The sequence below is a fragment of the Tachyglossus aculeatus genome, chromosome 18 (assembly GCF_015852505.1).
Source record: "Tachyglossus aculeatus isolate mTacAcu1 chromosome 18, mTacAcu1.pri, whole genome shotgun sequence".
NCBI lineage: Eukaryota > Metazoa > Chordata > Mammalia > Monotremata > Tachyglossidae > Tachyglossus > Tachyglossus aculeatus.
In genome coordinates, this window is record NC_052083.1 from 18,846,320 (window position 1) to 18,857,414 (window position 11,095).

Here is an 11,095-nt window from a genome sequence, read left to right on the forward strand (position 1 = left end):
CTGTGAGCCCCCCTTGGGACAACCTGATCCCCTTGTAACCTCCCCAGCGCTTAGAACAGTGCTTTGCACATAGTAAGCGCTTAATAAATGCCATCATTATTATTTGCAGCAGAGAAAGACGGTGGAGTGGATACCTGGCCAGCCTGGGCAAGAAAGAGGAATTTGCCAAAGTGAGCGACGGGTTTTTAATCAGAATCTTCGGGGCCTTGCGGTGGGCTAGAAAGTATGGACAGATGGACAATCTCCTTGTAGCAATAGGCATCCCCCAGGTCTCATAATAATAATAATAATAATAATAATAATAATAATAATAATGATGGTATTTGTTAAGCTCTTATTATGTGCCAAGCACTCATCCACTTCTATCTTGTTTATTTCCCACTACAGTCCAGCCCTCTCACTTTGCTTCTCTATTGCCAACCTACTCATCCTTCCTCCACCTTGTCAATCTTGCTGTCGACCCGTCGGCCGAATCTTCTCTCTGGCCTTTTGCACCCTCCCCCTTCCAACTTGTACTTCCTAAGCGCTTAGTACAGTGCCCTGCACACAGTAAGTGCTCAATAAATACGATTGAATGAATGAATGAATGAATGATTGGGGGAAACATTTAAGGCCGGAAGGTGGGTTAGATCCACATCTGAGGGATTGTTGTGCCGGGGTGAGCTCTATCGGTGGCAGGGAGGACAGAAGAAATATAAACCAGGAGAACTGGTCCTGCAGCAGATGTATCACCACTGGCAGAAGGGCAGGCAGTGTCGCGACGCTTCAAAACATACAAAGCCTTTTGGATTCCAGAGATAATGAACGCAGCAGCCTGGACACAAGGGGCAAACCACATGGCATAATGACAGCAGGTCAAAATTTAAGGCCTAATGTTCCGCGGAAAGTCCAGAGCCACGTTTTGTGGGAAGGAAGTTGATGGAAGCCAAAGTAAGTCGAAGCCTTCGACGATCAATCAATCAATCAATTGTATTTATTGAGCACTTACTGTGTGCAGAGCACTGTACTAAGTGCTTGGGAAGTACAACTTAGCAACATATAGAGACAGTCCCTACCCAACAGTGGGCTCACAGTCTAAAAGGGGGAGACAGAGAACAAAACCAAACATGCTAACAAAATAAAATAAATGGAATAGATATGTACAAGTAAAATAAATAAATAGAGTAATAAATATGTACATCAGTGGACCGTGCAGTCGAACTGAACAGGAAAAGTTTAGCCCTAATGATTCTACACCTGAGTTCCTGCTGGCCTTTTTTTGGTCAGACCTTATTGGGTCAGACCTTTTTTTTTGGTCTGAAAGCCTTTCAGTGTGATGGAGTAAGATCGCATTTTGTGTTCTCTGGGGCCACAGGAATGAAGTGACGAAATGGAACATCCAAGATGTACATGACAAAGATGGAGTGTTGGAGGTGTAAAACCTGAACCTTCTATGGTACAAAGTTTCTAATAATAATAATAATAATAATGGCATTTACTAAGTGCTTACTACGTGCAAAGCACTGTTCTAAGCACTGGGGAGATTATAAGGTGATCAGGTTGTCCCACGGGGGACTCACAGCCTTAATCCCCATTTTACAGATGAGGTAACTGTCTAATAATAATAATAATAATAATAATAATGGCATTTACTAAGTGCTTACTATGTGCAAAGCACTATTCTAAGCACTCGGGAGATTATAAGGTGATCAAGTTGTCCTTTGGGGGACTCACAGCCTTAATCCCCATTTTACAGATGAGATAACTGAGGCACAGAGAAGTTAAGTGACTTGCCCAAAGTCTCACAGCTGACAGTTGGTGGAGCAGGGGTTTGAACCCACGACCTCTGACTCCCAAGCCTGGGCCCTTTCCACTAGGCCACGCTGCTTCTCTATGCATTTTAATAATAATAATAATAATAATAATAATAATAATAATGGTGTTTGTTAAGTGCTTACTATGTGCCAACCACTGTTCTAAGCGCTGGGGAGGTTACAAGGTGATCAGGTTGTGCCACGGGGGACTCACAGCCTTAATCCCCATTTTACAGATGAGCTAACTGAGGCACAGAGAAGTTAAGTGACTTGCCCAAACTCTCACAGCTGACAATTGGCGGAGCTGGGATTTGAACCCACGACCTCTGATTCCCAAGCCCAGGCTCTTTCCACTAGGCCATGCTGCTTCTCCATGCATTTTAATAATAATAATAATAATGATAATGGCATTTGTTAAGTGCTTACTATGTGCCAACCACTATTCTAAGCACTGGGGAGGTTACAAGGTGATCAGGTTGTCCCACGGGGGGCTCACAGCCCTAGTCCCCATTTTCTGCCACTTGTCAGCTGTGTGACTTTGGGCAAGTCACTTAACTTCTCTGCGCCTCGGCCAAGATTAGAACCCATGACCTCTGACTCCCAAGCCCGGGCTCTTTCCACTGAGCCACGCTGCTTCTCTATGTAAAAGGGGGTAAGAGGAATGTAACAGGGATGGGGTTTCAGCAAACACCTTCCACAACTGTGTAAATCAGGGTCGGGAGCGTTCGGAATGGGAAAAATGAAGAAACGGCAGGACAAGAGGGGACCGGAGGCTACAGCTGAGAAACCATCCGAAAAATAAGGAGGTGGGAGGAATCCAGGACAGAGCTGTGCACAAGGAGAAAGTGCTACTGAATAAGGAGATGTGAATTAATCAGTCCCAACAGGAGCAATGTGGAGGATGTTGCGGAGGAAGAGACTTAAGTGACTCTCTGGAATTTAAATTCACTGAACCTAAGGGACAAACACAGAGATGTTCATTGTCTAGCAAACTGTACTCAGCTCTAAACTAGCACTGGATTCCCAGGTCTGCAGGTGTTTGGATAAAGCATGGCCTGTTGGAGCAGATGCAGTTGCAATTTAAAGGCGTTTCACAGCTGCCAATTGCTATTATTTCCTTGGAAACCAATTTCAAATCACCGAAACTGGGATAAGTGCTTTAAAATCACCCCCATGTGTACATTTTAAAACGTTTAATCCATTTTGGGCATCCAGACATCCATTATTATGAGAACCAGAGTAGTAGCCGGTGAATTTCAGCTAAGAGCAGTCATGTATATTTTATGTTCTAGTGTCAAGCTTTTCTTTCCAAGTGCTGATTTTCCAAGAATGTCCACAAAGTTCTGCAACCAATATGCTTCCAAAAAATGTATACTTTCACTTTTAAATAGTTTTTATGACTTTCACTGGGAAATAACAGGAGCTGAAGGAACAGGGGTAGTTAGCAAACCTCACTTCTACTAGGTTTCTATTTCTATCATACCATAGATTTTAAGGACTTGGAAATTTGAAATCTTATTGGGTCACTGGCAGAATCTATTCTTTCTGATACAGAAATGATTGATTTTTCTAATGTTTCTTTTATCTGGGGCCCAACAAAACTCTGCCTATCTATTTATACAAACCCTGAGCTTGATTCGAATGGAATGCATTTGGAAAGGTTACGTAAAACTATTTTTGAAGCGGAATTGGGAAATAAGATTTGAGTGCCTTCTTTTTTTTAACCTGGCGCTTGGATTCAACTTTGATCAGGGGAAATCTTGAGATCAAGTACCTTCCAGTAAGGCTTGCCTTTAACAGCCCACGAAGGGAGGGACCCTATCTAGAGGTTTGCAGAAATTTACAAGCAACAAGACGGGCTTTCAATCAATCAGTCAGTCAATCGTATTTCTTGAGCACTTACTTTGTGCAGAGCACTGTACTAATCACCTGAAAGTAAACAATACAACTGTTAGACACGTTTCTGGCCCACAGACAAAAGGGGGAGATGGACATTTATATAAATAAATAAGTTCTGGACATGTGCATAAGCACTATGGGGCAAACGGAGGGGTGAATAAAGAGTGCAAGTGAAAAACTTCCAAAGTTAATACTCCAACATCATGAAACCCTCACAAAATTCAGTTAAGTCCTTCTGAAAATAGGGGTTTATCAAAACACAGAGGCCCTTTCCAGGATCAGATAAAACAAAGTGGGTGCCATTGGCGATAGAGAGTGATTTAATGGAAAGAATACAAGATCAATAGTCAGGAGACCCAGATTTGAGTCCCAGTTCTGCCCTTGGCTTCTTATGTGGAGAAGCAGCGTGACTCAGTGGAAAGAGCCCGGGCTTGGGAATCAGAGGTCATGGGTTCTAATCTCAGCTGAGCCACGTATTGGCTGTGTGACTTTGGGCAAGTCACTTAACTTCTCTGTACCTCGCTTACCTCATCTGTAAAATGGGAATTAAGACTGGGAGCCCCATGTGGGACAACCTGATCACCTTGTATCTCCCCAGCTATGCGCATAGTAAGCACTTAACAAATACCATCATTATTATTATTATAATGCGAGTTTATAGGAATTTGGACAACCTCTATGCCTCAGTTTCCTCATCTGTAAGCTCACTGTGGGCAGGAAACATGTCAACCAACTCTGTTACACTGTACTTTCCCAAATGCTCTGTACACATTGAGAGCTCAATAAGTATGATTGACGGATGGATCTGTAAAATGGAGATAACATGGGTTTTGAGGGTTGAGTGGGACAGGGACTTAGCTCATAGATGAATAAATGCCATAATAATGCATAGTTGGTGCACCCTTTCTAATTTAGTTTCCCGTTTCCCGTATTGAACTGTAAATTTTACATCGACTCGTTTAGAAATTACTCACTAACGATATCACTCTTCAGTGAAATTTTCCCCTAGCTCAGTATTCTGAAATAGAAGGGGCATGTACGCGATGCACAGCTAGGTTTTATGACTGAAGTCTTAAATACTATCATTTTCATATAAGCTATTGCTCAGATCCTACAATTTGAAATGGGTCGGATAATATTGCGATAACACTAGAGTAGGTTCTAATGAAACTTTCGCATTATGTTTCATAGTTGAATATAGGGTGTGTAAACTAGTGAAGCTTGTATATAAAGAAGACTGACTGTTAGTCCCAGTTTAAGTAAGGCAGCCCTGGGACAATTATAGAAAAAAAAATTGAAAAGTCTCAGCTAAACTTTTCAACTGCTCTTGAACTCTTTTAAATACAGTCACTGCTCCCATTTTACTGGTTTTCCCCATGCATTTTAGACAAAATCCTGTTGGAGCATAGAGAATATTCTTCCATCATTGAGTGTCACTTTGCTTAGGGGCTATGGATTGTCAGAAGAAGGACTTGTTCTGTACGTGTAGCATTGGTCAAGGTATGAGTATTATAATGTGAGTTTTTCAAGAAGATTATCCCCATTTTATGGAAAATTTGGCTGCATGTGGACTTTTGAAGCATATGAAGCATGATCATCCCTGAAGGATGGATAATTTTAATCACTCTTCCCCACTCTCTTCTCCCTCTATGGTTGCTGAGAGGGAAAGGATGCATTTACAAGTTTAAGATGATATTCTCACGTCCCATTTTTCAACCAAAACATTATGATCTGCCTTCATATAGGAGTTCTCCATGTGGGAGGTGAGTAAGAGTCATGCGAAATGTTGCGTGATTTCAAAATTCCCTGGCCCAAGTTTCAGTTCTACGCTTCTAGGTTGCCAAGATTTGGGGGTAAATCGTGGAACACTGGGAAAAGGATCATGAAAGCAGGAAGCTCCCAGCCTGTTCCAAGAATAGAAGGTCTATAATAAATCGGACTTGTTTTGAAATATTCTGAGCGGTGAGTAATGCGAACAAACATGGTCCAATTCTACCAAAGAAAATCTCTCAGGTCTCTAATTTCTGTTGCAGTATAATTAATCTCAATTAGTAAGATGCAGCAGTCAATTGGCAATTATAAAATCATAAACTATTCACATATCAATGTTCCAAAAAATGCAAGCCATTCTTCCGTCTAAATATTTGGACAATATGGCACACTAACTCTGCCAATTAAGTGGAACCATTTGAATGAAGACTAAACTATGCAAACTATTCCTTGAGCATTTTGTTGAACGTTAGACAGGGGTAATGGAAGTCGCTTCTCACTGTAGCCGTACTGACGTTTAATAGCTCCACGGCTGAGCTCCGGGGTCATCGCCGTCGGAGCCGGAGGCCAGAGACTGAAGGGAAATTCCTCCCTTCCCCCTCTCTGGCTCCAGGGGTTCCACTGGAATTTTGGGAAGGATGAGGCTGTTATGGACTTTGAGCCGTTCTTCCCGAGAGGTAAGAAGCCAGAAAATCTCCTTTTAGCCCCCAGATTTTGCGGTTGACTGTATTTATTGCCAATTTCATTTTTATACCTTACTTGGTTGTTTTCCTCAATTCAATCTTTCCTTATGAGTCCACCACCACTTCCCCACTTAAGTTGTCGTTAGATGTGAGCCCCTCCCTGCAACCCCAAAACATGGAGGCTAATGTTTAATTATTGCCCTTGTACTCCATGCGTGTGGCTTAGTGGAAAGAGCACGGGCTTGGGAATCAGAGGTCATGGGTTCTAATCCTGGCTCTACCACTTGTCAGCTGTGTGACTTTGGGCAAGTCGCTTAACTTCTCTTGCCTCAGTGACCTCATCTGTTAAATGGGGATTAAGACTGTGAGCCCCCCCCCGTGGGACAACCTCCCCAGCGCTTAGAACGGTGCTTTGCACACAGTAAGTGCTTAATAAATGCCATTATTATTATTATTATTACCCCAGCACTTAGAACAGTGCTTGGCACATAGTAAGCACTTAACAAATGCCATCATTATTATTATTAGTAGTAGTACAGAGCTCTGCACATGATAGGTCTTCAAGAAATACTGCTAAATGAAAACATGCATTATCCTTGCTCTCTCTCCTGCTAAGCGATGAGGTCACCACCAATATTTTGGGTAAGAGCTGTGTGCTTTCAAATTCTCTAGTCGAGCCCTGCGGGGCAATTACAGGGTGGATAAAGAAAAAAACAATACTACAACATCGAGGAAGCAACGGGACTGGTTACCTCCATTTCCCCAAGGCCATTAGGACTTTCTGTAAAGAATTTTCCTTCTCTGCCGGGGAATGAAAGCTACTCCCACCTCTGGGATGGAACTGGAGTGGAACTTAGATTTTATAAGCGATTTGTTAGATTCCCAACCTCACCGATGGCTCCTCACTTCTATGCTTGCTCCTCCTTTCAGTCTAGGCCAGTCTACCTTGGACTCTGCGTTGGATCCTAGAGAAGCAGCGTGGCTCAGTGGAAAGAGCCCGGGCTTTGGAGTCGGAGGCCTTGGGTTCAAATCCCGGCTCCGCCACTTGTCAGCTGTGTGACTTTGGGCAGGTCACTTAACTTCTCTGGGCCTCAGTTCCCTCATCGGTAAAATGGGGTTTAAGACTGTTAGCCCCTGCCGTGGGACAACCTGATCACCTTGTAACCTGAACAGTGCTTTGCACATAGTAAGCACTTAATAAATGCCATTATAATTATTATCATTATTATTATTTTTATTATTATTACAGTGTTCTGTACAAATAAGCACTAAATAAATTTGATCGCTTGATTGCTTGAAAGGAGGCCAGTGCATTCTCTGGGAGACTGTCAGACCAAGCGTGGCAGTAATGCAACATCAGGCTTCAGACCAAACTATGGTCCAAAGAGCTGTAGTGTTGTTCAACGCAACCTTCTCTACAACTTCTCTACAACAACTAAGTGGCCACTTAGGGTAGTTTCCTGGTCCCACCATTCATTCATTCATTCATTCATTCATTCATTCAGCCATCTATCCATTCATTCATTCACTCATTCAATTGTATTTATTGAGCGCTTACTGTGTGCGGGGCACTGTACTAAGTGTTTGGGAGAGAACAGTATAACAGCAAATAGACACATTCCCTGCCCACAGCAAGCTTGCAGTCTAGAGGGGGAGACAGACATCAATGAAAAATAAATAACTGATAAAAGAAATAAATAAAGGACGGATATGGACATAAGTGGTGTGGGGCTGGGAAAGGGGATGAATAAAGGGAGCAAGTCAGGGTGAGGCTGAAGGGAGTGGGAGAAGCACTCCCAAGCGCTTAGTACAGTGTTCTGCACTCAGTAAGCGCTCAATAAATACGACTGAATGAATGAATGAATGAACGTACCAAATACCCCCCACTCCATCCCCCCGCCTTACCTCCTTCCCCTCCCCACAGCACTTGTATATATGTACATATGTTTGTACAGATTTATTACTCCATTTATTTTACTTGTACATACTTATTCTATTTATTTTATTTTGTTAATATGTTTTGTTTTATCGTCTGTCTTCCCCTTCTAGCCTGTGAGCCCATGTTGGGTAGGGACCGTCTCTATATGTTGCCAGCTTGGGCCTCCCAAGCGCTTAGTCCAGTGCTCTGCACGCAGTAAGCGCTCAATAAATACGATTGAATGAATGAATGAATGAATGAACTTTGAGGCATGGACCAACTCAGGTGCCACATCTGACTCTTTGAGCAGTTTTATCAGCATCATTTATAGGTTATACTCAACAGCAAAATGCAAGACAGCATGGAGAAGCATCATAGCCTAGTAGATAGAGAATGGGCCCGAGAGTCAGAAGGACCTGGGTTCTAATCCTCAGCCTGCCACTTGTCTGCTGTGTGACCTTGGGCAAGTGACTTAACTTCTCTGTGCCTCAGTTACTCTCATCTGTAAAATGGGGATGAAGATTGTGAGCCCCATGTGGGGGATGGACTGAGTCCAACCCGATCCCAGCTCCACCAATTGTCAGCTGTGTGACTTTGGGCAAGTCACTTCACTTCTCTGTGCCTCAGTTACCCCATCTGGAAAACGGGGATGAAGACTGTGAGCCCCCCGTGGGACAACCCGATCACCTTGTAACCTCCCCAGGGCTTAGAACAGTGCTTGCACATAGCAAGTGCTTAATAAATGCCATTATTATTATTATTATTAGCTTGTAGCTATCCCAGCACATTTTACTTTACATTTGAACTTCCCAAGCACTTAGTACAGTGCTCTGCACACAGTAAGCACTCAATAAATACGATTGATTGATTGATTGATTGATTTTAAGTAACCCCTTAGACTTCTAAACTCCTCCACTATCCCAAGACTGTAGACTCATTGTGGGCAGGAAATGTGTCTGCTTATTGTTGTATCGTCCTCTCCCAAGTGCTTCGTACAGTGCTCTGCACACAGTAAGAGCTCAATAAACATGTGATTGAGTGAATTAAGGAATGAATGAAGTGCTTAACAAACATTTAAAAACAAAGACAGAAAACCAAAGCTGGTCTCTTAGCACTGAATCTATTCTCATCTCAACAGAACTGCAAGATCGGGGACACATGAGGAGAATGAACATGATATCCAAACCACTGCCATTTGCTGAGCTGAAACTGGGAAACCTAAAGCAAGGAGGACAGAGGAAACCGGTAAAATTGAACTTTAGACTTCCTGAATCCCCGCTAAAAACTGGGAGTCAGTTTCTGAGAAGAGACCAACTTGGTGTCCGGCTAACAAGAAAGGAGTGACCCTATTTGGACAAACGCTTCATAAGGGACAGAAAAACCCCAAACATTCAACAAGTACTATTGATTGATTAAATGAAGATGTTAGTGTTTAGCACAGCGCTTATTATGCTCTCTGCTGCTGGGGCGTGCAATGCTATGATCCAGAAGGCTGAGGCTGTGCTTCATGATCATCAATCGTATTTATTGAGCGCTTACTGTGTGCAGAGCACTGTACTAAGTGCTTGGGAAGTACAAATTGGCAACATATAGAGACAGTCCCTACCCAACAGTGGGCTCACAGTCTAAAAGGGGGAGACAGAGAACTAAACCAAACATACTAACAAAATAAAATAAATAGAATAGATATGTACAAGTAAAATAAATAAATAGAGTAATAAATATGTACAAACATATATACATTAAGGGAAGGTAGATGATGATGATGGCATTTGTTAAGCGCTTACTATGTGCAAAGCACTGTTCTAAGCGCCGGGGGGGCAGATACAAGGTGATCAGGTTGTCCCACCTGGGGCTCACAGTCTTAATCCCCATTTTACAGATGAGGCAACTGAGGCTCAGAGAACTTAAGCGACTTGCCCAAGGTCACAAGATTGTGGGAAGTAAATGCTCAGAAGAGATGACACAAGGCTCTACCCCACCCCCCATTCCTTCTCCGCTGCCACCTGCTCTCTGACGGCTCCATCCCCATTTGTCCCTAATTTTTCTCCCCTAACTTTGTGTCTGGGGAAGGGGAAGTGGGCGGGGAGGGGAGAAGGTGCAAAAAATCCCCGGATGTCCAGGTCTTCAGGGGCGGTGGGGTCATTCATGTTGGAGCTGTGGAAAAGATGATAAAGTGGATTTGAAACAGAGGTGAATGTGGGGAAACCAGAAGGGCAGTGGGTAGGTGTATTTTGGGGGTGACAAAAGCTAAGGAATACCGGGAAGAGGGAAAAGGAATGGGGGAGTGATGGACACGTATGGAGTGAAGGCAGGGTTAGTTTAATGTAATCCTGCTGCAAAGGGATAGAAGACATTACTTCATGGCCCATAAAGCAGCAAAAATCGATCAGTTCATTCATTCATTCAATCATTCATTCATTCAATCGTATTTATTGAGTGCTTACTGTGTGCAGAGCACTGTACTAAGCGCTTGGGAAGTACAAGTTGGCAACATATAGAGACGGTCCCTACCCAACAGCGGGCTCACAGTCTAGAAGGGTCACAGTCATTCGGTCAATCGTATTTATTGAGCCCTTACTGTGTGCAGAGCACTGTACTAAGTGCTTGGGAAGTACAAGTCGGATAATAATAATAATAATGATGGCATTTATTAAGCGCTTACTATGTGCAAAGCACTGTTCTAAGCGCTGGGGAGGTTACAAGGTGATCAGGTTGTCCCACGGGGGGCTCACAGTCTTAATTCGCATTTTACAGATGAGGTAGCTGAGGCACAGAGAAGTTAAGTGACTTACCCAAAGTCACACAGCTATCAATCCATGTCGTTTTTTAAACAACATACCACGCTTTAGGCACCATACTGTGGATATGAGAGAAATCTGTGCCTTTCTGCAGTATGATAGAAACCATGTCAGAGTACATAGGGGAAGCAGTGTGGCTCAGTGGAAAGAGCCCGGGCTTGGGAGCCAGAGGTCATGGGTTCTAATCCTAGCTCTGCCACTTCTCAGCTGTGTGACTTTGGACAAGTCACT